Source organism: Hippoglossus stenolepis, chromosome 9, assembly GCF_022539355.2.
Source record: "Hippoglossus stenolepis isolate QCI-W04-F060 chromosome 9, HSTE1.2, whole genome shotgun sequence".
Taxonomy (NCBI): Eukaryota; Metazoa; Chordata; class Actinopteri; order Pleuronectiformes; family Pleuronectidae; genus Hippoglossus; species Hippoglossus stenolepis.
In genome coordinates this window covers 87,233-115,158 of record NC_061491.1, presented here as the reverse complement: position 1 = coordinate 115,158, position 27,926 = coordinate 87,233, and the positions used below count along the sequence as shown (strand labels likewise).

At 41.6% G+C, this 27,926-nt stretch overlaps 1 protein-coding gene and 1 long non-coding RNA gene across 4 annotated transcripts in view; one reads left to right on the top strand and one right to left on the bottom strand.

Moving 5' to 3' along the window:
- Window positions 1–11,205, top strand: part of LOC124852399 — a 51,426-nt gene extending 40,221 nt beyond the window's left edge. For both annotated transcript variants that reach the window (XR_007032956.1, XR_007032955.1), the window contains exons 3-4: window positions 7,177–7,255; window positions 10,499–11,205. This is a non-coding gene — a long non-coding RNA (uncharacterized LOC124852399). The remainder of the gene's footprint in view (window positions 1–7,176; window positions 7,256–10,498) is intronic.
- zfr (zinc finger RNA binding protein) overlaps window positions 1–27,926 on the bottom strand; it is a 1,162,720-nt gene that overhangs the window by 1,063,783 nt on the left and 71,011 nt on the right. The gene's annotated exons all lie outside the window — the stretch shown is intronic.

The window sequence follows — 27,926 nt, the reverse complement described above, 5'->3', positions numbered from 1 at the left end:
TTGTTGGCTACGAATGGAGCTCCAGCTTTGTTCGGTAGAGTGCAAGGGCTGGTGGCCAGGCTGGCAGCCATACCCCCGCATATGCAGTTTTAGTAGTAAATACCCTGACTGAGGCATGTGATGCTATCAAACTGAAAATGCACAGACTACAAATCTGTTTATTGATTCAGAAGGCTCCCTTTTAGTTTGTCAAGGGTTTTAGTTTTTACCTTTAACAAATATGGACATGAACCTGCTATACGCACCTTATTTTGGCTTGTTTATGATAGTATCATGAGTCGGCAAATTTTTTGTTCATCTTGTGGATGCTGTTTTACCAGATTCATCTGGCTGTTTGTGTTCATGGATATGAACCTGCGAAGCCCCTTATTTCTGCTTGGAAATGTTGTTAAAGGCTTACTTACTGTTAGTGTGATGGATATTGTTTCACTATGTTCATATTACATTTTGCATTTTGGGATATGGACCTGCTGTAACTACCTAATATGTGCTTGGAATGGTTTTTGATAGTTTCCTGAACAGGCTCATTTATTGTTTATCTGATGTTTGCTGTTTTACTACATTCTTGTGTTATGTGCTGTCAAAGATATAAACAGGTCACCTTACTGTTACTCTGAATACTATTTTACTATATTCAAATTGTTTTCTACATTTGTGAATATGGACATGTCAGAAAAACCTAATTTTTTTCATAGAACTTTTGTACTTCTGTATCAAAGCTTGATAGCCCTCCTGTGTTATTGAATGGAATGACAGTCTGTAACTAATTATATAAAGTGAAAGAAAAGAGATACGTGTGTGACTGGTTGATTACCTGTGGAAATATACATTACTGTTATTCATTTTTAGCCAGTAATTGATCAATCTTTGCGGCCCTCACACCCCCCTTGATTTTCTTATTTGGCCCACTTGCTACTGAAGTTGAATAGCCCTGCAATAGAACATGAGGCACAGCAAGCTCCAGCAAGTGCTCGTTCATCTGCTTTACCTCACATAAATTTGATTTATTTATTTAAAATGTGTCATGTGTGTTTTACATTTTGCTGATTTTGAACAGTAGTGATTATTATTCTCTATTTTCATCATATGTCGCAAATAGAAGAGGAGAGTATAGATACTGTCTCTATCTCCCTGCTCTCCTTCATCTTTTTTGCAGTATAGTGTTTTGATACAATGAAACTTAATTTCATTATCTGAGTGGTAGTGGTAGTTGCTCTTCAGTTTTTCCATTTTCATTATTTTATTTGCATTCTACTTACTTTATTTTACAGCACTAATGCTGTTAAGATCAAGATCAAGATTTCACACAATGGATATACTTTCACTTAGTCTTATTTTTTGTTGAATATAACGGATTTAAATACTTAATTCAACACTTCATAGCACATTTCATTCATTCCCTCAAGCATAACACAAATTATCTAATGTATCTGAAATTGATTGTGTTCACTTGGTCAGGAGACTAAGCTCTATCTCAGAGAAAAAGTTATCACTTCAGCTATCAGTATTAATTTCCTCATAAGAACACTCACTCACATACAGGAATGTCAGTACATACACATTCATGCTTTACTTCCTATTTAGCACACATTTAGCACATTAATCTTGTATTAATTTGTACAAATTAGGGATGAGCGAGTACACCATTATCTGTATCTGTATCTGTTCAACCAACTAAATTATCCGTAACCGTGCTCGGAAGGGGCGGGATTTAAACCAGATGTTGGTATTTTTATGCCTGACATGGATATGGGTTGATCAGAAGTTGCTATATTTATTGTTTATTAGGAAAATATTTACAGAACGACCTTAGAATTGAGCTTCAGAAAGAAAAGCTGTATTTTTTATTTCTACACAAAGTAAAACACAATTATGTGGTGTGGGTGTGTGTGTGTGTGAGTGAGAGAGAGAGAGGAGCGCTCGCTCCGTGTGCGTCTGGCCGGGGTGGGTGCACTCTGACTAGACTAGTGGAGCTTGTGCACACCGCCAGGCTCTCTGTCCTGCGGGGCCAGACGCGACTCGGCCTGTGTGCACTCTGACTCGGTCAGTGGACACTGAGAATATATGATCATAGATACCAACGTTACACGTTAGTATCCCTGTGGACAGAGTGGCTGTGACAACAACAAGATTGTGTTGTGTGGCACTGCTGGCGCTGCAGCTTTTTCATTCATCACGAGTACGGATATTGACACATTTTACTCAGATGGTACTCATACTCGTAAGTGAGTATTCGGATCAACCCTAGTAAAAATCATTGCTAATTTTATCATCATCATGTTTTCTTTTGAAACTTTTGTACATTAATTCATCAGCATTTATCAGGAATATTTTATCACTGATATTTGTGGCAATTTTTTAAATCTGGGTGCATATACTTCATCTGCTCTAGCTTCTTTAATCTCCTCTGATTTTTATCAGTCATAACTTTTTTTAACTTTCTGGGGCAAACTTTTAAAGGATTTAGTGTAGACAGGTGGCTGCTCTTGCTTGTGCTGGCTGAACCTCGAAATCACCCCAGAAAATGATTCCCTCCTTTTGAGGGCTGTGGGGTTCAGTAAACACACAACAGTCTTTCTCTACTGTTCCCGACGAACACAGGCTGCCACCAGAGCTATTTGACTTTTTTTTGTCAAATAGCAGAAATTTGGCATGTTTTCTTTTTGATCTTGTCATGCTCTGACACGGTCAGGCAAAATTAAATTAGCAATTTACCGTATCTTTGATGTATTGAGATCCTGTTTGTGACGCCAATTTGTCATGATAGTTTTCTGGAAGCTGGAGAAAGAACTCAGGCAGCAGCTGATGTCTTATGCAGAAGGATATAATATAGACTTGATGCATCAAAGAGACTAGAAGGTGGAACAATATACCAACGCCAACAGAGTAACATGAGCAATTGTCATCCTCAAGGTGAGCTGATAAAGCATATCAGCTGTCCACAATCATCAAAGTCCCAAACATTTGTCCTGCCAAACATTTGTCCTCCCAAATTACTGGAAAAACTCAGCACCATATTCACATGTCCATGGCATACTAAGCTGTTGACTCCAATAATTTGGACTTCAATTGTCCTATTGTTGTTATTAAACTTTCCCAGTATTCCATTAAAACACTCTTACAATAAGTGCAATTCAACTATGAGGGTACAAACCCAGAACAGCAAGAATCATGTAATTACATTAACTTAACACCAGAAAGAATAAACTTGTTCTCAGTCACCTACTCATCCTATATAAATGTAAAGTACAATTTAAAAACTGTTATAACCGCTGCTTCAAAAGTGAAAAGGTCATTTGTGAAGTTTTAATTTGAAAACTTCACACTCAGCTCGTTACTTTGTCCATTCCTGAAGATGCCACGTCAATCGTTAACATCATCACGTTAGAGGGTTCGTCCAGTCACAGCCTCGTTAATGAAGCATCTGTCTCCCGCAAACAAGAAACTACCGGCTCGTGTTTTGCGTGGTTCGATGAATGACTCTGTTTTCAGTCAACACGACACTGTTTCCCTGGAGGAGAGGATGACTGCGTTGGAAAGCAAAGCCGCGGGCCCAGTGTGGAGGAGTCGGGTGCACAATCCCCAAATTACGGTAAATTACAGAGAGAAGCCATTGCTAACTGCTAAACTAAGTAACTCTTAGATCTGAATAGCATGTAAACAACTGTGGGATTAGCGAGAAAGTTGCTAAAAGAAGAAGAGAGCATCGAGTGCTTGAGCAGAACTAGTTTATGTTTAAATATGTACGAACTGCTGAAACTTAAGAGTTTGTTCTCGTTAAGTTTTTTCATAAACGTGACTTTTTGTCCTGTTGTATTTTATAGGAAACTGTCGTCTTCACACCTCTGAGGCAAATGGCCGGCGCCACGAAGCGGAGCGAGGGTAAGATTAGAGAAGAGACGCACTGTGCTGTATAAAATACATTCTCTAGGTTTACTTTATCTGATCCATTTCATCATGGTGTTTTCACAGCCTGAGCTCCCCCCACAACGAGGCAGTCACTGCACATTTGGCCGAAGCTCTCACCGCAAGTCCGGATTTGCAGTGTGGAAAATGACGCCATTGTATGTAAGTAACTGTTTAGAAATTGTGTTTTTTTACTGTGGATCTTCTAATGGTGATGTAGCGAGGCTATTTCCGTTTATTAATAATACACTCATGTTACTCATGTTGTTTTCCAGCTGCCTGTAAGACGTACTATGAGCCAGTATGAAGGAACTTCCGGTACATCCAACCGGACCTTGCAGCTCTTGTAGCAGCATTGAAAAGTTCAGGAGTCGACAGAGAAGAAAGAGGGTAAAATTAGATTCATTAGATCATTTTTCAGTTACATGTATAGGTGTATATTGTCATTGAACTGTGCTGATTGTACTGATTGGGTTTAAAGCTGATTGAAGCGGGACAGATGACACGGCACCATCCTTCCACAGCCAGGAGCGCACCGACCTGTGTGCCAACCTTCAAATAAGACTAGAAGCTACACTGAATCTTACGGCTACACACCACAGATGTCTACACACTGGAGCAGATTCGGACAGAGTGCCACCAAGAACTTATGACTCAGAAGCGGCAAAGAGACATTTCAAGCTTCACCTGATTAGTTTTTCACTGGCTAGGCCAGTTGTGTTTTTACAATATTTGTGCTGTATGTATATAAAGCTTTGACTCAACAAGTAGCTTGTAAATGTTTTTTTTCCCTCAACAATATGTTCAGCATATAACATCAAGCATCACATGAATAAATGTATAGTCTTCAGTAACTGCAGTGCTTTTGGTATAGGCTTACTAATAATTAATATTAATAAATAAATTATTACTAATAATAACTATATATTAATTATTATTACTATTATTATCGTGTGGGAGGGGTTTACCCACATGTGTAATATAATGAACCAGGGTGAGCAATAGCAACAGATCTACCAGCCAATCATGACTTTTCCAATGGTGAAGTGAGATAAGTTCTAACCAGCGGTGTCACTGCGATTCATATGCTAATTAGATCACACCTTCCCTCCGCGACTCCCCGGCGGCCCTCCCCAGCCCCCCCACTGCGCTACCAGGAGTAGGTTTCTGTCAATTTGTGTCACGGGCGAATGCGGACTTCGCATCCTGTAACAGGCACTAACTGCCAGGAAGTAGTGAAGTACAAGAAACAACACTTCTGGGTATAGTCCTGGATCATACATTATCATGGTCGAAACTGATTGATAAAGTTGTGAGCAAAATGGGGAGAGGTGTGTCGAAGCAGTGTAGTAGTTTTATCAAATTACCTGAAATCAATTAATGAACAATATTAAACAAATCACAGAAATTTCTAACATTATTCTCACTTTGTTTCAGACATTCAATAAAATTAGTACCTCTCGTGTAGGAAGGGAAAGAGGCTGAGGAAGTCTCAAAGCATGAGCGGGAAGAGAAGCACTGAGGACTAGCTTACTATGGGTAACAGTCAACTAAGAGTCAACCCCTTTGGTCAGCTCCGTCCAAATAATCTGCGGTTCCAGTCATATATCTATATCTATCTCCAAAATGGAGGTTTTGTTGTTTGAAGATTAGGTGGAAGTCAACTTGCAGGTCATAGTGTCTGTCTTTAGATGAAACGCACCAAAGCACTTTCTGAGCCATGGTTAGACGACTCTACCCGTGCTCTCAGAGGGGCATGTCGGCAAGCGGAGAGAAGTAGTTGGAAAAAGGACAAACTCAGAGTGTCATGAAATCTTACAGCGCCGTCTCTTTGATTATCTGAGAGCTGTAAAATCCTCTCTGGTTGTGTCCCAGCTGCCTTTAAAAATGCTGTTGCGCTGCCCTTGTTAAAAAAGGAAAATCTCTACACCTCTGTTCTTTCTAACATCAGGCCCATTTCTAAACTGCCTTTATTGTCTAAAGTCCTGGAGAAGGTAGTTCTCACGCAGCTACAAACATTTCTTGTTAACAATAATGCATATGAAAAGTCCCAGTCTGGTTTTAAACCTCGTCATAGCACTGAAACTGCTCTTTTAAGAGTTTTTAATTATCAGATTTTAACTGTTGATTCAGAAGACTCTGCCATCCTGTTGCTCTTAGACCTGACAGCTGGGTGAGACTTCCCCACCTACAGTACATGTGGTGTCCCTCAAGGTTCTGTTCTAGGCCCCATACTATTCTCCTTATATATGCTGCCCCTGGTGTCACTACTTTCCTTTGAATTTAAAAACTCAGAGTTCACAGCAGCCCCTGCTTGATTGTCTAAATGAAATTAAATGATGGATTAGCTTAAACTTCCTCAATCTAAATGAAAACAAGACTTAGGTCATTGTGTTTGGACGACCTGAACTGCTGGATGTGGGCACCCTTGGCCCTCTAGCCCTTAATATGAGCTCCTCATATCTGCAATCATACATATATGTTCATACAAACTGTCCAGATGGCGCTGGACATATTCAAAACTCTCTGCTTCAAAACAGCAGCTCCAAATCAATAGGTTGACATCACAGGAGGTTGACACTTACAATACGTTTTTACAGCCCTCAGCTGGAAAGCAGAATTTGGGACAACGTCAGAAGAAACCGCTTTCGCTGTGAGCATTATAACAAACACATTCTCAGCAGGCAGGCAGAACTTTCCTTCCTGTGCACATAATAGCAGTCTGTGCGTGTTCACAATCATCCGTAGAGTGAATGAAGCGGCCATAGAATAAATCCATTTTATATACAGACTATGATTGAATGAATCCCATGGTAAACATTAATATAGCAATTGTTGTATAGTCCTCTGCATTTCAGCCACCGGATAGCAAACATTGTCAGACAACAGTATGCAGTAATCTTTTAGTTCCTTAAAAAAGTTACTGGGACTAAATGTTCCAGATACTTTTGGTCAAAACATAGCTATAGTGTAAGACAAATGGTATTACGACCTTCACTCAATTCAATACATCCCTTATTATAAAATTAATTTAAGACTATATTATAATAAACCATATATAAAATGTTCACTACGTGATACCAGAGACCATGCCATTTGTTTTTATGTCATGCATCACTCTACTATGTAAAATTGTCCTCAAATATTTCTTGTCAGTTTCTCTTACTGTAAAGTGTTTTGGTAACTGTCCTTATTCTCATTACTCTCTGTCCATATCTGATTTCGTCCAACCTTGTCATTTATGTAATACGGTTACAAATTTGTCTCTAGGCCATGTCCATCTCTGAGACCTGGTATGCCATTAAAGACCATGGCACCAACTACTGCAACCTCTACAACCTCATTGAAGGTAAGATGAGATGACAGCATTTTGATGAAACCACTCACAGCCTTTTGCTAACAATTTGGAATTTTTGCTAATTAGTTTGCTTGGGGTCTATAGAATGGACGAGGAGTTACCAGTGAGATTATAAAACACACTAGAATGATAGATTCAAGCAATTCACCCAGGTGGTTTAGGACTTATGATACCAAAACTCAAACGGTGGAGTTACACAGTTCTCTACATGTACACTATCTCAAACATGCAGTTGCACATTCAAGTTTGCAGCAATAGCTTAGCCCAGATGATAATTGTTCAACCACGAAGCCCATCTGCTATTGTGTAAAGTCGAATTACTCGCCAGGGGAAATTACCATTATTTTGGAGCTTTCGGTGTAGACAGATATCAGGGCCAAGACTCTCTTCCATTTGCCCAACATTGATTACAGCCAGATTAACTTCTGGTTAAATTAGCACCGTGTGAGGATGTCAGTCCGAGCTTTTTTTTGTGACCAAGTTTTTTTCCTTTTTTATTAATTTTGGAGACAAAATGTCAGGTTTTTAAGGAAGCAGTAAGCAGGAGGATCCAAAAATGCAGGAAAAAAAGTGTAACAAAAAGTGTCCTTTAATAAGGCAGAGTTTGACAAAATCCTTTAATCTCACCCAGTCCGTGTCTGGACCCACACATGAAATGGGGCACACATTAGACCTTGTGTTGTCTTATGGCCTACACGTTCATGTCAATGAAATCTGTGATACATGTATATCAGATCATCTGCGTGTTTTTTTTACGATTACTGTCCCTTGCTCTGTGGTCTAACCTTCTCCTCCTGCACGCTGCCGCCATATAATGAATAGTCAAACACTGTTGCATTTCTCTGCTATTTTTAAAGACTGTGCTCTATAACTTGGATTGTAGTGATGTTCTCGGTGCTGATGAGCTTATCTCTCTTTTTAACTCAACCTGCACATGCACTCTGGACTCTGTTGTTCCTTTGAGGATGAAACGCACTAAAGCACTTTCAGAGCCATGGCTAAATGACTCTACCTGCGCCCTCAGACGTGCATGTCGGCAAGCAGAGAGAATTTGGAAAAAGGACAAACTCAGAGTATCATATGAAATCTTACAGAGCCGTCTATCTGACTACGAGAAAGCGGTAAAATCGGCAAAAACTATGTTTATATCTAACTTGGTCTCCAATAACTATCACAGGCCTCAGGTTCTTTTTAATATTTGTAATACTCTCATAAACCCCTGGAGGTACTCCTATTCTTCCTACACCTGTCCTCTGTGATTCCTTTCTTAAATTCTTTGTTGAAAAAAATTCTGTTCTTAGATCATCTTTAACTACGCCCACTGACCATGAACCCCCTATCCCTCCCATGCGCCCAGCTGTCTTTGGTAATTTGAGCCCATATTAATCTCCTCCTTATCCGAGGTGGTTCACCATCTGCGACCCACAAATTGCCCATCCGATAGCATCCCTGCTAGTCTTCTTAAGGAAGTCTTTGACACTGTTGGCCCATGTATTCTGTCATTGATAAACACCGTCTTCTCTCTGGTAGTGTCCCAGCTGCCTTTAAACATGCTGTTGTACAGCCCTTGTTAAAGAAAGAAACCTTGATCCTTCTGTTCTCTCTAACTGCAGGCCCATTTTCTAAGCTGCCTTTCCTGTCCACAATCTTAGAGAAGGTAGTTCTCACCCAGTTGCAAACATTTCTAATCAACAATAATGTATATGAAAGTTCAAGTCAGGGTTTAAACCACATCACAGTACAGAAACAGCTCTTTTAAGAGTTTTTAACGATTTGATTTTAACTGTTGATTCAGAAGACTCTGCTGTCCTGGTGCTCCTAGACCTGATGGCCGCTTTCGACACTGTAGATCACGCAATCCTACTATCACGCTTGGAAAACTCTGTAGGGATTAAAGTTACAGCACTCAGATGGTTTCAGTCTTACTTAACAGATAGGAGTTTCTCTGTCCACCTGGGTGACTACTCCTCTGGGAAGGCCTCACTTACATGTGGGGTACCTCAAGGATCAGTTCTAGGCCCTGTCCTATTCTCCCTATATATGCTGCCCCTAGCATCAGTTTTTGAAAAATATTATGTCTCATGTCACTGCTTTGCAGATGACATTCAAATATACTTGCCCCTGAAACATAAATCTAAGACATCACTGCAGCCCCTGCTTGACTGCTTAAATGTCATAAAATCATGGATGAATTCAAACTTCCTCAAATTAAATAACAATAAGACTGAGGTTATTATATTCAGACAATCTGAACTCTTGGGCCACTGGCTCCTAATACTCACTCCACTGTAAAGAGTCTTGGTGTTCTTTTTGACAGGGCTTTTAAATTTGAAAAGCAAATTTCCTCAGTAGTCAGAGGTAGCTTTTTTCAACTAAGACTAATAGCCCAGGTAAAGGCCTACCTCCCACAAAAAGACCTAGAGAGGGTGGTCCATGCATTCATAACCTCCCGTCTTGATTATTGCAATTCCCTGTATGTGGGCTTAGATTTTACATTTAAAAAAATGTAATGTTGAAAGACATTTCCAGAACAAGCACAGAGCATTTGCTGAAAAGTACCAAGCTGGAGATGAGCGAAAAAGCATAGTTCTGTGTTTAATTTATTTGAAAGTAGGTCTACACATTCCAATGTATTTTGTTCTCCTCTTCATAAGAGTTCTGTGTTTTCCTTGTTGAGGGTTAAGGGCAGAGGATGTCAAACCTTGTTAAAGCCCTATGAGACAAATTGTGATTGGTGAATATGGACTATACCAATATAATTTGATTGATTGACGATTGATAATAAGCCTTGTGTTGGGCATGTGCATGCAGCCCAGAATAATCGATTTTAGAAAAGAGGATATAAGTTCCCGAAAAATGAAATTCTTTGAGACACAGTTAATCATAGCTAGACCATAATCCTGGCACGGAGGAGTTGGCTCTGAAGCATAATTTACCATGGTGACTGAGCAGGAATTTAAGCATCATGGAACGGATCTGTCACTTAAACCAGAATTATCAAAGTAAGCATGGATTAGCGTTTAGCCACTTTGATGGAATACCCCCCTGGTCTTGTCCAACAACATGTTACCATTTTAAAATAATCTGCTTATTTATGTTTGCTACAAACGTATGGTTTGCTGTATATAAGCGTGATTTCATGGTTAGTGCATTATTGTTCAGTTGTGCCAGTTCTTGTGCTCATCTCTGGACAGACGGTAAACGTACCTGTTTTTCCTATATTTTGTTGAACAGGAAGTGGTCTAACTGAAGCCAGAGGTTATAAAGAGGTTACCAGTGACTTTGAATGTACCCAACGCTCCTCTGCTAACTGCACTGTCTATTGACTGAATATGAAGGATGACCAGAGACCATCATATCTAGACACATCCCATGACAATTTAGAAATTTAGAATTTAAATTTAAACAGACTCTTCATATATTCTCAGTTACATATCATAATATTACAATTTTGACTAAATAAATGTTTGTTCCATGTATGTATACAAGTTTTGATTCTTTTGGTTTGTTTTTTTTAGCATATTTTCTGGCCTTTATTTTTGATAGGATAGAGAGCTAGCTGTGAAAGGGGGGCAGAGAGAGAGTGGGGAGGACATGCATGTTGGGGCAGCAGCACAACCAGGTCAGCTACGCCACCCCCTGGTTCTTGAGTGCATTTGAGTAACTGATTCGCAAATATGAAATGATAAATAAAATGGACACATATACAACCTAAGTTATGTTTGATTACCAATTGTTGGTTTTTACTTATGAGGCAGATATGTCATGTTTAAGGATTGTAACCTAAGTTAACTGCCATGTATTTTTGTTCCACTACTTTGGTAACAGTCCAAGACTTGTTTGCCTTTTGATTCCCCAACTAACAATTTTTTTTCAACTGATTACATTCTATACCGTATTTTACCTTCCCATTTCTATTACCCCTTATTGTGTTAAATAAAGTCATCATCAAACCATAAAGTCTTTGAGCCTTTTTAAACAAATTCATTATTTTATAAATATTTTATTATATCTAGGAATAATTTGCATCTGATAGTAAATTGTGAATTGTACATTGCAATTGAAAAAAAATTAAAAACTTGGTCATGATTTTGCAAAAATAGCCACCAGGCTCTAATAGTGTTAAACCGATGATAAGCAAAACAGGGCAAAATACAATATCACAGCAACTACTGAAGTAATGGTCTGATGTGTCAATTTCTTTACAAAATATGAACATTTAAATCAATTTAGTTATAAAATACTGGCTTGATTGGCTGATGAGCAGCAGGTGTGCACACAGGTGAATGAAGTTGGGCTGATAAGGTGGGTCAGGAGAAGGTGATGTGAGGGAGAAATGAACTGGGGAATGAATGATACTGAATGAAGCAGAACTGTGACAACAATACAATAATGAGAAGAACAATTGAAGCTGCAAGCAGCATTGAGGTGTTCGCGCTGTCATGCATCACTCTTTACTCATGACACTCCTAAAGTGTTTTTGTTTACTCAGTCAGGGTACTGTTGGCTATGAAATGGAGGTCTGTGCGACCCTCAAAGGATATGCCTCCCCAGACCATCACTAACCCACCACCAAACTGGTCATGCTGGATGATGTTATAGGCAGCATAACGTTCACCAGGGCCTCACCAGACTCTTTCATGCCTGTCACATGTGCTCAGTGTGAACCTGCTCTCACCTGTGAATAGAACGGGGCGCCAGTGGCGGACCTTCCAATTCTGGTGCTCTCTGGCACATATTGTATGTCTTTTCAACATCAAAGAATACAGCTACCACACTTTCTTTATTAACCTGAGCTTTCCTAATTTCATGTTCTTAACACAGAGCCGGCTCCTCAACCCACTCTCATAGCATTTTAATTCTTCCTTGGTTTCTAAATAATACATTAACCTTTAATGTATCATTTTTTCCTTTCTTCATTTTTTTTACCCGAGGTGAGGTATCAGAGCTATTGCTCTGTAACTCTCTGCTATAGACGCTTTCCATTGATTGGGCAAGGAATCAATTTCCCATATTTTGTTGTATGATGTCAATAATATTTCATTGCTCCGAACACTTTGTCCTCTTATTACCATTTATTTTTGGGATACATTATTTTCCTGCCCTTAATGGAGCAACGCCTGTGAACTACTCCAGGCAGCCAACTCAAGGCCACGCTGCTCCGATCATGTGACATACACCACGTGACATACCTCACTCTCCACAATCATCTATAATACACACCCACCTACCCACTTATTAGGCGGTCTATTTAAGCAGAGAAAATTCCCTATCTCTCCTTTTGCTTGCCCCGCTGCTGCGTCAGTATTGCTGGCAGTTGCTTTAGCGTCTCAGCTGCGGGTCGCTTGTCTCTCTCAATCCGAATTAGTCCAGGTCCTCCGGGGAAGAAGTCCGCTTTATATCCCAAAACTTTAGCTCAGTCCATCGAGATTCACTGAGAGTGAATCGGACATTCAGCAAGACACCATAGCTCCAGCAAACCTCTCAGCTCTGGGGCCCATGCACCGCATCCTGGTAGAGCTGTGTGCCTGCAAGGTTCATTCATCAGGCCTGAACTACGAGGAATTCTTCAACTACTTCTTGACTCGAGAAAAACTTTGCAAGGCCTCCAAAGCCTCGCTGCTCCACCAACTTCTTCCTCACCTCTAGATATTGTCCTTTAAAGGCAGAAGAAACACACCTGGATCCGCTGAAGCGTCCATCCTTTCCCCTCTGCTCGAATGAAATCTGTTCTTAATGTTATGAATGCAACAATTCAATCTACACATAATAACGCCATCTCGCCAGCTCGTGCTTCAGTGCTTCCTGGTGACGTCACTCCCGCAGGATTATGGGAGCTGTAGTCCCAGCTCCAGCCATGGGTTCGAGGCTCCTGCCTCCTGCGGCAACAATTCCTTATAGACATAGGAAACAAATTCTGGCAGGTAATCTGTTTCGTTATTCTGGAAACATTCAAATATATGAATATAATATCTATATGTATACGCATATATATAAGCAAATATGCGTATATCAAATAAATACATCTCTTTGACATGCCATGATCTGCCATGGGCGGCTGTGGCTGAGGGGTAGAGGGGTCGTCCTCCAACCTGAAGGTCGGCAGTTCGATCCCCAGTCTTCCCCATCTGCATGCCGAAGTGTCCTTGGGCAAGATGCTGAACCCCGAATTGCCCCTCATAGAACAACAAAGTGCTGCTAATAGATACACTGTATGAATGTGTGTGTGAATGGGTGAATGTAAAACTGTACTGTAAAGAGCTTTGAGTGGTCATCAAGACTAGAAAAGTGCTATATAAATACATATCTGCTAAGAAAACCATGGTTGGATTTCAGGGATTTTTCCAATGATTCTATTTTCAAAGCTAACCTTGGCAGAGTTCAGCATCACCTTGGGTCTTTAGAAAAAAGTTGACCTGCAACACACGGACAACCTCAACACTTACTCGGCCATAGATGTACTTTATTGATCCTAATCTGGGAAATTATTGTATTACAACAGCATGTCAAGGGCAATTTCACAAAGAGCAAAGAAAAAGGCTAAATACAAAAGAGACAAGCGTACAAAATTGCAGTATTTGAAACATGACTAAAATAAATAAATATGACTGTAAGATGTGCAGTAAAAAATGAATATGGCACTTGACTTCCGGTAATGTTGTTCTAACCTCCACTAAAAACTTTGGTTAAATACTTTTTGAAACTTCGAAATATAATTTACAAGCACAGGAAAGTGGGCAACGTATCTTGCAAAACATCCCAATGGCGTCCGCAGCAGCAAATACGAGCAGACAGCGCAGCAAAGGTTTACAAGCAAAGATATCGGACTTTGGCATGAGTAAAGATAACGGGGAAGCTAATGCTAATGCCATGCTAGAGGAAACACATGGACATGCTGATAGCGAAGAAATAAATAACATAACAATTCTTGAAGCAATCAAAGAGCTGAAGGATGATTCTTCAAACAGATTTGATGGTTTACTGATTGCAATAGACGGAGTGAGAAAGGAGGTAAGCGCTTGTACAGAGTGTATTACACAGGCAGAAGTCCGCATTTCCAACACAGAGGACGAGGTGGTTACCCTCCAAGCTAAGGTCTGAAAACTTGAAGATGACAAGAGAGAGCTGCAAGATAAAGCCACAGACCAAGAGGCGAGGTCCAGGCGCAATAACCTGAGGATAATTGGTCTACCGGAGAAGGTAGAGGGGGGAGATGCATGTGCCTTTCTTGAGAAGTGAGAACCGAGAACCCAACGTACCCCCAAGAGCAATAATAATGAGATTCCTGAGTGACAGAGATAAGATGGTCGTACTAAGAGCAGCTAGAACCCAAAAGCAAATTCTCTACAAGGATAAACCAGTACGCTTCTACCAGGACCTGCCAAAAGAAGAGCACAAGCAACAAAAGAGTTTCAACACTTCCAGACAGAGGCTAGGCAGCTTTGGGATACGACATGGCATGCTCATTCCTGCTAAACTGCTGGTGACTCATAAGGACAAAACACACTCTTTCGATAAACCAGCGGAAGCGGAGGACTTTATCCGAAGAATTCAAGAAGAAATTGGGACTGATTGACTTTGTACGTTCACGGTAAACCTTGACACAAAGTATGGTGTGGATGACAAAAAGTAAGTGTACTTCTGGTTAAACATACGGTGCCTCATGGGTCTAGATACTACTATTTTAAGCTACATGTCCAATTGTTTATATCTTGTGTTTGGTTCAGACAGGAATGGAGGATGGCCTTTGGTATAGTTGACATTATATAAGAGAGCTAACGGGCCGGCAGCTAAATGCTAACTTTATTCAAGTACAGAGTAAATAATTTGACGTTCGTTGCGCAACGCTAAGGTTACAGGTAACATGTAAACAAACAACTTGTTTTGTTAACGGGATACGTCTCGAGTTAATGTTGATAAACTTCATATCCCACAATGCATTGCGCATTTGTTTCGGTTCCGGGTCACTTCGCCAAGGCGGGGATATAGCCTACAGGTTATGCTTTGGAGGTACTCTCACGGAGTGAATAATGGCTGGCTTGGAGATTGGGGACCTTCCTATTTACTTTTGCACTATAGTTAACAAAATGTGAATGGCCAATAGTTCATCTCATTCAAGAATTGGTGATGTTTACTCACATACCTAGTGGGTTAGATAAGTTTTAGATAAAGGTAAAGATAAAGGAGGTGATGGGCAGGTTAAAGAGTATAAATACCCAAATCGTTTTTTTCTTCAAGAGACCCATTTTACATCACAAGAAGATATTAGGATAAGGAGGAGGTGGCCGGGCAAGGTACTTTCAGCTCCCTTTAATACTCAAGCAAGAGGGGTCATGATCCTCATTCATAGGTCTATTCCTTTAAATATTACTAATGAAATTGCAGACAAAGCAGGTAGATACTTAATAGTTCAAGGGACACTTCTATCAGAGTTTCATAATTTGGTTAATATTTACGAGCCAAATAATGATGACCCCAACTTCTTCAACAATTTATTCTACACTTCTACCATCCCTTAATGGTCAATATATAATAGCAGGTGATTTCAATTGTACACTAGACCCGCATAAAGACAGATCATCACATATAGACAAGACTCATTCTAAAAGTAGGAATACTATACACCAGTTCATCAAATCGTTAAATCTAAGTGATGTGTGGAGAGACAGAAACCCTGAAGTCTCATTTTATTCATGTTTTTCTAGTACATATAAATCATACTCCCGAATTGATTATTTTTTAGTTTCTGCGAGTCTGATGTCTAAAATCAAGGATTGCACTTATGGTAGTATCCTGATCTCAGATCATGCCCCAAATAACTTAAGCCATATAGATCCAGGACTGAAAAGAGAGCCACCAAAATGGAGAATGCAGCAAAAATGGATGCAATATCCAGAACTCCTCTTCTAACTTGAGATTCAAATTGAGATATATTTCACAATCAATAGGTCTGAAACAACTGCAGGTACTAGGTGGGAAGCTTTTAAAGCTTTTATTAGGGGACAGATCATACATTTTACAAGCTCCAAATCAAAAAAAGCTAAACAGAAATTGGCATTGTTGGAGTCAAAAATGTAAATCTACAGCCAACCGTTTAAAACTCAAACTAACTATTTTTGATCAAGGGGAAAAAAACAGGAACAATTTTAGCCTGGCGCATAAAACAACTTTAAACTGAAAGGGCTATTACTGTACTAAAAAACATAATGGAGATGATATCATTGACCCTATTAAAATCAATGCAGCATTTAGAGACTATTATGAAAGACTGTACAGCTCTGAAAGAAATCCAGAATTATTAGACCAAAATATATTCCTTAACAATCTTAATATAAAATTTTGGATGGGGAGAGGGAGGCTTTGGGGGAAGACATCACCTTAGAGGAAAGCTCTATGGCAATAAAATGCATGAAATCTGGGAAGGCCGCAGGCCCAGACGGTCTGCCTAATGAGTTTTATAAGAAGTTTGAATCTAAGCTAAAGGCACCTCTCCTAGGAATGTTTATTGAATCTTTTCAACAAGGGATTCTCCCATCCTCCTTAAGAGGTGCGTTGATCACACTCCTTCCCAAACCTGGTAAAGCAAATGATAAATGTGAAAATCTAAGACCAATAAGCCTTTTGAATTCAGATTTGAAAATACTTTGTAAAATTTTTGCGAAAAGATTAGGGAGTTTACTACCTGGAATTATAAATGGAAATCAAAATGGATTTATTTTGGGACGTCAGGGATTTCATAATGTAAGAAGGGCTTTAGATATTCTATATGATCAGAGGGAGTCGCCAGATACAGCTTTCCTGTCATTTGACGCAGAAAAAGCCTTTGACAGGGTGGAATGGGTATACCTGTTTGAAGTACTCGGTAGGTTCGGATGTGGGGAACATTTTTGCAATTCGGTGAACTATTATATAGAGAGCCATATGCAGAAAAAGTTACTCATAATAATTTGTCTTAACCAATTCAGATCAATAGGGGGTGTAGACAGGGTTGCCCATTATCACCTTTGTTATTTACGATTGCAATCGAGCCTTTTGCAATTGCTATAAGACATCACTCACTGATTTCAGGTATACGTATAGGCCAATTTGAACAGCGCACTGCTCTCTATGCTGATGATGTAATTCTCTTTCTTAAGAATTTGGATAAATCTGTTCTGGCACTTATAAATCTGATTAACAGATTTGGCGATATATCGGGATACAAAATTAACAACTCCATGTCCTCCATTTTATTGTTAAATTCAGATGAGAGAAATATCCCACCGATTTGTGAGGGCCACTTTAAATCGGTTGATAGCTTTACATACCTAGGCATTCAAATTACTCATAGAATAGAAGAAATAGTTCAAACCAATTATGACCCTGTTATTGCATCCACCCACGACTCAATTGAAAGATTGTCAAAGCTTCCAATCTCCCAAATAGGGAGAATTAATATATTGAAGATGAGTACACTCCCCAAGATACTATATCTCTTTCAAAATATTCCTTTGCCGCCTCCTCCAAACTTTTTTTTTAGACTAAAAAAACTCTTCTGTAATTTTATATGGAAAAATAGATGTCCCAGACTCCGCCTGTCCCTTTTGTATTTACCCTATGACAGGGGGGGCTTAAATGCCCAAATTTGTTGTGGTATTGTTGGGCTACTCAACTTAGACCGATGAGGTTCTATTACTCTACAGAAAACTCGCCCGCATGGAAAGATATTGAATCTGGCTCTGAAAAGATTCCATTGCCAGCATACATATACTCGGATTCTCTTAAAAACCTTAGAAAGAACACAACTAATCCTATAGTAAAGAACATGATTTTGGTATGGTATAATGTACACAAATATTTGAATGAAAAATCTGCTCTTTCCAGGCTTAGTCCAATATGGGGAAATAATCATTTTGTATCGGGTACAGCTGATGGTGGCTTTAAATTATGGTCTGATAGAGGAATAAAACAAATTAAGGATATCTAGAATCCAGAACATAATAATATTAAATCATTTGAGGACTTGGTATCCATGCATGATATTCCCCGGAAACATTTTTTTTTATATTTACAGCTGAGGAGTTTTTTGGGATCTCATCAGAATCACTCCATAGCCATCCCAGCCTTAACCTCACTGGAGGAAAATCTAATAATCTAAGAATCCCTTTGGGAAAATAATTATCTCAGAAATTTATGACCTGTTGACTGACAGCTCTCCTGAATCCTCGGACTCTAAACTGAAAACATGGGAGGGTGATCTAAGGGAGGTAATTCCAAAAGAAGAATGGAATGCTGCATGTAAGAATGCTCAATCTCAAACTGCTAATACGTGATTAAAACTACTACAATACAATTGGTTAATGAGAATATATGTTACACCTGAGAAACTAAACAAATTTAACCCCAATATTCCAGGTTCATGCACCAGATGTTGGGAAGACAAGGGAACATTTATCCATTGTATATGGAAATGTCCAAAAATAATTCTGGGAAGAAGTTGGAATGGTAGTACAGGAAATTTTATCAATCCAAATAATAATAGAAACTAAACTTTTTGTTCTTGGCATTTATCCAAAGATTTTTGTAAACGTGCTTACTACAAGCCAAAAGATTGATTGCATTAACATGGAAAAGTAATAGGAGACCAAGTATTAGACAGTGGTTCAAAGAAATGCCTTTTTATATTTTAAATAAAAATAAAAAAATCATTTGTTTATTTATTTAGTGCCATTATTATTATTATTATTATTATTATTATTATTATTATTATTACTTTGTGAATGATGCGGGTTATGCAATTTTTGGTGTGCCACAGATTTATATCAGGGAATTTGCAGATATAAATATACATGCATACTTTCCTGTGGTATTTTATTTTATTTTATTTTAGTTTTTTTGTTGTTGTTGTATGGGTTTCTTCCTTGCAAAAATAAAAAACTCAATAAACATTGTTTAAAAAAAATATGTGCAAAAAATTTAAACATATTCACAGTTATTGCAGGAACTAATCCGAGAGATTTGGTGTCGGATATAAACTATAACAGGTAAGAGTTATACAGTCTTATTGCTGTGGGCAGGAAATACTTCCTGTATCTGTCCTTGCGGCAGCGGAGCTGAACCAGTCTTTTGGAGAAAGTGCTCCACTGTCTCTCCACTAGGTAGTGGAGAGGGAGTTGACTCTGAGTTGTACTGAAAGTCAGAGGTGTACAGTAGGGTTGAGCCGAATACTCTTACTTTACTTTTACGAGCGTGATGAATAAAAATCCTCATTGGATAGCTGTGTCCACATCATTCCTTGATAGGCCAGCCACACACAGAGCTCTTCACCTACACAGAGCCTAAAAAAAGTTCACTGCTGTTGCGCCAGCAGCGCCACACAACACGATATTTTCATTGTCACAGCCACTCTGTCCATAGGGATACTAACGTGTAACATCGTTATCTATGATCATATATTCTCAGCGTCCATTGGCCTGGCTGACAAAGGCTTGCTAGATGTACATGGAGAGAGTGCTCCTCGCCACGAGCCAGGTGGAGTGTGGGGGCTCCACTGGCCGAGCCGCGGTGCACATTATAAATAGAATACATATAAACCCTGTTGGTAGAGCCAAGAAGCACTGTTATGAAGGACTGATTGATGCAGTGTACCCCAAGCAAGGAGCTATGCTTTATTTTACTGTATATATTTTGTCTTTAACCTCTAACCCCGTACTGTCTTGTGTTGTAGAAATAAGTAGAAATAAATGAATAAATAAGTCATAAATCATCTCTGCTGATAGAGAGGATTTTAAGCCCACAGGCTTCACCCAGGATGGAGATAAATATATTTATCTATCAGTCTAAAAGAAATATTAACAATGCATCATTTATCCTGATGATTATCAATATCGTCAAACAAAATTTTTAATGATGATTACAATGATATTAAGAAAAAACAATGATATTAATAAAAACGCAAAACACTAGCTCCGCCAGAGCAACAACACGACTTCGGTCATGCCAAACAAAAGACTGCCACAGGAGACGAGTGGAAACCTCCAGGAGCGGGAGGTGTTGCCAGAACGGGCCTGGTCTGCAATGGGGTCATGACAGGAGGACTTTCAAGATGCAAGGTACTTGAAACCACTGCAGGTGGTGGGAAAGGGGTTTTGGGAACCAAGACCCATAAGTCTCCGGGACTAGAGGAGCTATCATCACAGTCAAAGGACGGTGGAGAGGGCATCTTAGGTGGGGGAGTGGCAGCCTCATGCTGGACCATGGCCTTTAACATGTCCCGATGTACGTTTCTGACCTTATGCAGGTCATTCACAGGGACAACCGTGTAAACTGCTTCATTGCCGGAGGGGGCCTTCACAACCTGGTAGACCACAGAGTTCCAGAGGTCTTGGATTTTATGTCAACCTCTAGCGCAGCGGTCCCTCAGGTAAACTAATTGGCCTACTGGGAAAGGTGCATCTCGGACCCGCTGATCATGCCGCACTTTCCTTTTGCTAGCAGCAGCCAACAACCGCTCACGAGCCCTCTATAAGGCGATGGTAGTGGCTGGCGAAACCCAAAAAGGAGCGCAGTTCTGATATGTGACGGGGGCGCTGCCAATTAGCCACAGCCTCGATTTTCTTGGGGTCTAGGGAGACTCCCTGGCTTGTGATGACATACCCCAAGTAGCCAACCTCCCGTCGAAAGAACGCACACTTTTCGAGCTTCGCTTTTAGGCCTTCCTTTTGGAGCCAACCAAGCACTATTTCCAGCCTCTGCAGATGTTGTTCAACAGAGGAGGAGAAGACAATGATATCATCAAGATAAAGTAGCAAGGACTGACCCTGCTCATTACCAAACATCCTCTGCATCAGACACATTGACCACTGAGACATGCACTGTACCCCAGACAACCTGTATAAGGCATGGTGAAACTAGCAACCCAGCTGGTAAACCTGACTCAGGGGGCTCAAACAGAGCACTTTGTATAGAGAACTGTTCTGGACAGGTTCTAGCAACCAGTTTCATCACCCCTCCAGGTATGCGCACCACTTGCTTGCCTCTGACCCTCACAATGCCAGTGTGGCCCCTTGGAGCCTAGGTGGCAGACTGATGGCACGGCTGCAAGGCCGCAATAACGGGACCAGGCACCTGTGACACGGGGTGAATCAAAAAGAGAGGGCCCAAATGCGGCGAAGAGCTCTCGATTGCATTTGCGAATCACATTCATCCCTAGGATGCCAGGGAAAGAAGACACAAAACCAGGGGGGCTTTGACAACAAGAATCCCACAACGGGGCATAACCTTGCCACACAGCTCCACATGAAGCTCCAAGTAGCCTATATATGGAATCGCTAGGCCATTCGCTGCTCGCAGCTGTAGCCAGTGACAAGACCAAAGGCGATCGTGACCCCAAGGTGCAAACTGCTCCAGAAAGAAACTTTCAGTAACTGTAGACACCATGGGACCCGTGTCCACCAAGCATAAAGCAGTGACTCCTCCAATCAATACATTAATGTTTGGACAAGCAGCAATTAAATCAGCTGTTGCGCCTTCCTGTGAGCCTGTAGACTACCCAACTGAGCGGTGGCTCTGCAGCTCAGTGGGCTTCAGTTTTACGGTTGGTGGGAGGAATGGGACGGCACGGTGGTGTGTGGGTTCGACCCAGCTATTGAATTAGCAAGGCGTCGAAATGAAGCCCGCTCACCATCACACTCCTGAGCAAAATGGCCAGGGTGCTGGCACCTTCTACAGATTAAAGGACCACCACGAAAAGTCTGAAACTCTTGGGAGCAAGGGGCCTGCAGAGAGGCTACCGTCTCGGTGAGCTGGTTAAGCTGCTCCTGTTGACACTTCATAAGGTCCATCAACTCACTCAAACCTGGCCCTGGTGGAGTAACATGAGGGGCAGGTTGGAAGCGACCCTGCACTCCATATTGGAGACCATAAGCTGATAGAAAGGAGGAGTTATGCCCCCTAGCACCCCCTGGAAGACCTTCCCTCTTCCACCTAATAACCTCACCACGAAGCTCCAACAAGGTGACAGTGGGCTGGCATCTGACTAGTTGCTTGAGTTCCCGGCAAAGAGAGCTGTCAAGAACATGCTCAATGAACTGATCCCTGAGGAGAACATCTGCATTAGGCATCCCATCAGGTGCACACTGCACACCCTAACCCTAACCCGTGCCATTAAAGCCATGAGAGCTAAGGAAAACTCTTGCAACGTCTCCCCTTCGAGTTGGCGCCAAGAAAAGAAAGCCTGCTGTAAGGTAACATACGACTGAGCACAACCATATAGCTCCTGCAAGATGGCAAGAACCTGGACTGGGTCTCGTCACTCCACACTAGGACGAAACTTAATCTCCTCCTTTGCCTCTCCCTCCAAATGATCATACATAAAAAGGGCCTGGTCAATGTTGCAGGTCTCGGGTGACAGGACAAGCAGCATAAATGTCCTGTTTAACAGGAAAATGATGGGACAGAAACGTTTGTTGCTGTTAGAAAGATCGCTCCCGGCAGAATTTATTAAGGTAATAAATCCACATTCAACCTCTTATTCCATATGCAACTTCAGATTGCCTAATGTCGTACACAAAACATAGACTCCATATTATTGTACTTGGGATGGACTGTTATAATTAACTGCAAAATACTATATATTTACCTCATGTAATATTTATCTTTAATAAAACATATTACATGCACACTTCAAAACATACAGTATCCGATCCTGACTCTGTACATACACACTTGTTTAATCCACTTCTGGATACTAGTATTAGCATGTGAGCTTCACTTTGAAAGCATACTGAACGTTACCTGACTGCTTAACATGTTCTTGACACATTAGAACAGCTTATTAAACATACAACACTAATACACATTACTATAACGTGGAACGGGAGCTTCTTTCACATGCAGTTACAAGTGTTTAAACTATGCTCAGGAGTTTCCCCGGTACCAGTGTGTAACCCTCCATACCAGGCTACATGCTAGCCACGGCCAATACTACTGTGGGCTACACTTCTGAGTTTACTCACAAACACAGCTTCTGATCAGCACATAAAAGTTAGGTTTCACTTTAACACTTCATTAACATCATAACAATTTATATTGATAACATCCAGTGAGCTGATAAGTCAAACCAACCTGTTTAACAGGAGAAATGATGGGACAGAAACATTTGTTGCTGTTAGAAAGATCGCTCTCGGCAGAATGTTGACAGGCATCTGTGTGGAGAACAAACTGCAGTTCAAAATCAGGGTATGCCAGCACAGGTGGGTGTAAAGGGTATTAATGAGCCATTCAAGGATGTTTTGGTGGTCATCAGTCCACTGGATGGGGGTCTTTGAGGGCCACTGAGCTCCTTTACCCTTTTTTTAACTTTCCCTGTACCCCTTCAGGGTTTCCTTTCACTTGCAGCAGCCCATATATTGACTTTGCAATGCGAGAGAAGTCTTGAATGTACATCCTGTAGTAACTCAGGAATCCAAGCAACCTGCGGACTTCCCCCACCGTCGTGGGTCTCTTCTCCCGCAGTGACATTACAGCCTCAAGGTCTTTTGGATCTACTCTCACGCCATCACCCGAGACCAGCCTCCCCACATACCTGACTTCCTGTTTGAACAGCTCACATTTTGTGGGTCGGTGCTTAACACCATGGCATTGTAGGGCTCTCAGGACTCTCCTCAATGCTCCAATGTGATCAGCAAAGGACTGGGAGTAACAGAGGATGTCATCAAGGTAAGGAATACAGTAGTTATCACAAAGGGTTTCAAGCATCTCCTCCATGCTGCGCTGAAAAGCAGCAGGGGCATTGCAGAGGCAAAACGGTATTCTCACCCAGTCAGATAGCCCCCAAAGAGATATGAAAGCCATCATATGGCGGGATTCTTCAGCCATGTAGCCGTGTCGGACTGGAATGTCATCTCATCTTTGAGATTAATGGCTATTTGGAGACTTGGGATGTTGCCAATATCCCTCTCGTCTCGAGCAAAAGCTCCTGACTCTTCAAACAACAGTTGTTTTGCCTGCTCCTGTTGTTCATCCGTCAGGTGACTAACATCCACAGGCGGGTGCCGCACCGCGAGTTGCTGTGGGTGGTCCCTGATCAGAGCTGGAGAGTGGTAAAGCGGTAGCAGTGTTTACATGCATGCTCTCATGATCATTGCTGGGATTGTCTGTCTCCATAATCTTGTCAATTGGTTCAATGCTGCCTAAGACTGTTAAGCTTGGCAAGGTCACACTATCTTTGAAGTGGTTCGATACTGGCACTTTAATGAAACGTCTATCTGTCTGGTGGATCTCCATTAGCCCTGCTCCAATGCTCAGTAACTCCAGCTGTACACTGTCATGTATGGGCTCAAACAGCACAAGTGACTCTGAGGGACTAATATCTGCTGGAACCCTGCACTTAATGTGAGCTACCTGACCTTGAGAAATTGTGACCCCTTTAAAGCCCACTTTCACTACAGCATGTTCTTCTTTTGGGTATTTCTGAGTCTGTAAGAAACTCACTATGGCCGATGCACAAGCATCATCAACCTCTATGGCACCAGCAAGGAGGTTGGACAGAATACTCTTAACGAGTTCTTGAATGACATTAAAACCAACTAATAGTCTGTCTAATTTCAGGCGACTCACCAGGAAGGGTACACAGATGGATAAGTCTGGATCATCAATGCCTTGCAGGTTTACCACCATTTCAACCCATCCGTCAAAGGGTACCTTATCGCCGGTGACTGCAGACACATTCAGGTAATCATCCATAAGTTCACTGAGAGGCCGGACACCTTGGCCAGGTAAGTACTTGTTCTTCCAGGTGCGGTCGAGTAGGCTTACATTGGCCCCTGGGTCCAGTAGAACAGTGACCGCGTAGCCACCCATGCTGCATTTAAGTAGAGATTTGCGGCCGATGAGTGGAGCTACCAACTTGCAAGGCTGTAATTTACCATCAGGCTGTTTTGTGTTGACATTACCGACTTTATAGGGCTTTGGTGTTGAGTCTCTTTGGGGGTGGGACATGTGCTCGGCACCTGTCAGAGGTTGTCCCATTGCCTTGACCGCATCCCGTTTCCCGACGGTTTGTGTCCCTTCAAGCAGCCAACAGCACGGTGTCCTTCCTCTCCACAAACAGAGCAGTGGTTACAATTTGGATTGGCCTGTGTGATACATTGTGGGCAGCCATAGGGCTTTTGTGCTCTTTTCTCTGATCAGGATTTGTCAGGGTTACAGTGATGGGTGGATGGACAGTGCTGCTCAGGTGCATGAGACTGTGTCACTGTTTCAATCCCTCCATTGCCTGCGTCAACGCCTCTACCTGGGTACTTAGTCTCTGTATTGTGTCATCTTTACTGATTGTGTTAACCTTTGCTTCACCTTTAATTTTCTCCTCCGGTTCAGCGTGAGTGCTATGGGCCTGGGTTGCTTTGCGGGTAGAGTTTCGGCCAAATCTGCACTTTCTTTCACTTTCCTCTGTGGTGGTCTTTATGACCTGTCGCAGCAAAGCCTCATCAGATGTTGCAGGGGCAGCAAGGAGAGGCTTGAGCTCTCGTCCAACATCTTCATACTTCTCAACTATGCCCTGACATATTGTGTTCAAGAATAAACACTGTATTGTAGATGCATCATACTTGACTACTGAGTTCGTCTGTTTGGTAGTGAACATTATCTTTTGTTTGAGTCCAATCATTCTATATAAGAATTGCTGTGGTGTCTCGTATTCATGCTGCTTGGCACACATCAAGTCTTGAAAGAGTTCTGTGCTGGAGGTGCGACTGGAGGAAACTTTTGAGTTCTTTGACTGTTCTGTCCCTCATATGTGTGTTCTGTTTAGCTATGCAACAGCACCCCCTTGGGGCTGTTCAGGTACATAACCATTGCCAGGTTTCAAGGTGTGAATCTCCCCGGAAGTAGTTCAGGGTTAGTTTATTTGTGTTATTTACAGACGTCAGCTCTACACATAAGCTGTGTTTATTCTTCTGCGGGCTAACGCATCGTCTGTAAGTATTGTTGTTTTCAAATTGTGTCCTTACAACCAATATGTTATCTTGCCATACAGTATTACGTTTACAGCGGCAGTTTTGCCGAGCCGCTACGCTAAGCTAATGTGTATCGCCGTGTCTTTTAAGATACGAGCGGCCGTGTGTTGTTTATTATTGAAGTAGCTCTGTGAGCCAGATTGTAATTTGTCATGTTTGTATTGTTTTTACAGTTTCACCAACTCATTAAACTTCGTGAAAGTTGACATCTTTGCCGTGGAGTTTTTTGAGAGCGTTAAGCTGGTTGGATAGCTAGCGTCAGAGCTAGCGAGACCTTCACAGTGACAGTCAGGTCGTCTTTGTGTGTCAACATATCTCTGAAGTTGCCAGGTTTGATTGCACGGCGCACCCCCCTACTGACCTCACCCTCAGTATGTTTCTCTCTTAGACCTTCATCTATTTGTTTGCATATGCTGTTAAAGCTAATGTCAGAAGTGGTGCCACTTATTTGGCCCCCATGTATCTTAAACACTTTTCTTGGAAACAGTGGGAGATCTTTAAGAGCTACCATGCCCTTCCCAGTGTGGCTAGGCCATGCCTCAAACACAGTTTGGGGTGAGTGGGTGATGTGTGGCTTTAGTATGTGGCAAACTCATGTGTGAGATGGGTTCTCTACTGAAATGGGCGTCTTACACATGCGCTTTTTGTTGCACAATTCCTCATAACAAGCCAGCAAAGTCTGCATATCAATGTTACCTGTGTCATATTTAGAGTTGGTGTCATCTGATGGCATACAGGGTGATGCAGCAGATGTACCAATTTCAACCGCCCGTATGACTGCACCATCGATCTCCTCCCTGGTACTTCACCACCCAGGGGGTGACTTTTCTCCCTGTCTACTCCTGAGACCAAGGCCATGGAGAGATACATAAATGACTCGCTGGCTGCCGGCATTGTCCGTCCTTCTTCATCCCCTGCTGGAGCTGGATTCTTTTTTGTGGACAAGAAGGACAAGACCCTCCGGCCCTGCATTGATTACCGTGGCCTGAACAACATCACCATTAAGAACAGGTACCCCCTTCCACTTATCTCTTCTGCATTTGAACTGTTGCAAGGGGCTACAGAGTTTACCAAGCTTGACCTCAGAAACGCCTATCACCTTGTTCGTATCAGGAAGGGGGATTAATGGAAGACAGCATGTAACACCCCTAGTGGCCACTATGAGTACCTGGTTATGCCTTTTGGATTTACTAATCCTCCCGCTGTGTTCCAGGCTATGGTGAATGATGTGCTCCGGGATTTTCTCAATGTTTTTGTGTTTGTCTACCTTGACGATATTCTCATCTTCTCCAAGTCTGAACTGGAGCATGTTCAGCATGTTCGCAGTGTTCTCCAGAGAGTCCTTGAGAATCAGCTGTTCGTGAAGGCAGAGAACTGTGAATTCCATGCCACAGAGGTGACGTTTTTTGGGGTTTATCATCAGGGCTGGACGTATTCTGATGGACCCCACCAAGGTCCAAGCAGTGGCTGATTGGCCTAACCCCACCACTCGGAAGAAGCTTCAGCAGTTCCTGGAGTTCTCCAATTTCTAACGTCGTTTCATCCGCAACTATAGCTCTGTGGCGGCTCCTGTAACGGCTCTCACCTCCCAGAAACTCACCTTCCAGTGGTCCTCTGCTGCAGAAATAGCATTTGGTGAGTTGAAGTCACGTTTCTCGTCTACTCCC